Genomic DNA, 2,106 nt, shown 5'->3' with positions numbered 1-2,106 from the left:
GCATTGTTGTGTTTGTGAAATTTATTAGAAAGGTGCTCGACAAAAGGAAGAAAGACATTTTTGACAAAAAGGCGTCGGGAAGATTAATGATGCGACGTGAAGGCAGATTCTGCAAATTCCATCACTGTTCTGACGATAATGGTCGAAGAGGATATCTCTCGCCAGGACTGGAAACATTACAGGGTCACGCAGAAATACTCTGACCAATTGACCCTCTTGTGGGTGTAATGTAAACATCACGGTATATTCTAGAAAAAAAAATCGAAAAATTTCTGCCTGTAAACACGAATTTCTCATTGAAGGTAATAATGACACTTTTTCAAATTCGCAAGTTTCAATGAAACCTGTCAAATCACAATAACCAACTGAATTCTACAAACAAAAATAATCAAAATTGATAAATTAAAGCAAAATTGTGGAACAAAACAAGATTCTTCAAGAGCAGGTCACTCGAGTGACCCTGTACAACACCTCAAAGTAAAGCAGCATCATTTTTCTCAAATGGCATAACACATTTCCAATAGAACCTCCTTGAGAAACGCCGGCCGGGGATACAATTTGTATTGTGTCCATCTTCTTTTAAATAACGACACAGAGGATGACACATATTAATAACGGCGAGAAGAATACACCTTGCGGGGGAATCAACGTAAAGTGGTCGCCATTAGGGGGGAAAAAGTGGAGAAGAGTATCAAAAGCTTTAGCGTGATCTATTGACGTGCGGGAAAAAGTGATTTTTCATATTGAATACACATTAGAAAATGTTCGCCCCTTTGACTCTTTGTACTTTGTGTCATGCCTAAAGAAAGACGACAAGTGAGTATCATGAAAGAAGTGTCATTTTTTATTATTTATTATTTTTAAAAGTAAGGAAATGATAGCAGGCCATTTCATGAGGTTTTAGGATCATATTACGAGAGAGTCCGAGAGTTCTGAGGCATCGTACCTAACTGATAAACTTAGTGATGTGATAGCAATAGCACCAAGATGCGTTACAAGATAACGGAATTTCACCAGTTGTGGATAAAATTATTTTAATGTCCACATTCTCAAATTTATCATAGGTATGAAGCTTCAATCAATTCAGATTTAAATTTGCAAGACACTTCGAATTGCAAATGGTGTGGAAAAACCACTCCATTCTGCCGTCCACGTCACTATATCATGAATAATCGTTTGTGAATTTTACTCATTTCAGGAATATCAAAGGTATAAACCTCCATCTAAATGTTCAATGTTCCTGTAATTTATTGAGCCTGATTGACAGAAAATCAAAAGGAAAAGAAATAATATATGTTGGCCATGAGAAATGGATTTTCGTTGTTCCTGGCGAAATAATCATTAATGTTGCCGATGACATTTGATAGATTAATGATAAGTCCGATGTATAGGATGAAATTAAGAATAAGTTTTGTGTGTGGAGGTTATTGTGTTGAATAAAATATGTTGGGGGGAAAGGGAAAGGTTGAATAAATGTGAAAGATAAAGGAATACGACAGAAACCTACAAATTTATGTTAGCACAGATCTTGTGTATTCATACTCTAATAGCTATTATTTTGGTGAAAAACCATTAATTATAAATTTACACACAAAAAAGAGCAAAGAAGTGAAATTGTTGTCGGAATGATTTGTGAATCTGCCGATTTGAGTTTCAAGGATGAGAGATGGGACAAAGATTTGATCAGTACTCTGACGAACTCCACGTATGTGAATAGTGAATAGTCAAAATAATTTGATTATTCACTCATAATATGAATCAAAGAATCAAACCATCTTAATAAAATTGGACAATTGTGTCAGGTATTATTAGTGGATGTGCCATATTCCCACCGTTAGTGAATGAGCCAGTTGAGCCAGTGTGGCAAAATAAACACCTATTTTTCCGTTACTAGTTTTTCCAGCTTTTATTCATCTTGGATACAGAGGTCAAAGGTCCATTGGCGTCCATTGATGCCACCAAATTCTCAACTTACTATCTTTTGGTCTATAAACTATTTACATACTCTATTTTCCTCAGTTCGTCATGATTCATGATATGCAGAAATGTACCATGCTTAGTACCTACAACAGCAAAATACAGGTAGGCATATGATCAGAATCATAG

General features: G+C 35.5%; 1 long non-coding RNA gene across 1 annotated transcript; it reads left to right on the top strand.

Annotated features, from left to right (window-relative positions):
- The first annotated feature begins 261 nt into the window (after positions 1 to 261).
- LOC113473956 lies at positions 262 to 1,605 on the top strand. The gene is made up of 2 exons (XR_003395724.1): positions 262 to 816; positions 1,199 to 1,605. It is a non-coding gene; the product is annotated as an uncharacterized LOC113473956 (long non-coding RNA).
- Positions 1,606 to 2,106: the final 501 nt, after the last annotated feature.

This window comes from Diaphorina citri, unplaced genomic scaffold (assembly GCF_000475195.1).
Source record: "Diaphorina citri unplaced genomic scaffold, Diaci psyllid genome assembly version 1.1 scaffold96, whole genome shotgun sequence".
NCBI classification, from domain to species: Eukaryota; Metazoa; Arthropoda; class Insecta; order Hemiptera; family Psyllidae; genus Diaphorina; species Diaphorina citri.
This window is presented reverse-complemented; position numbering and strand designations above follow the sequence as displayed.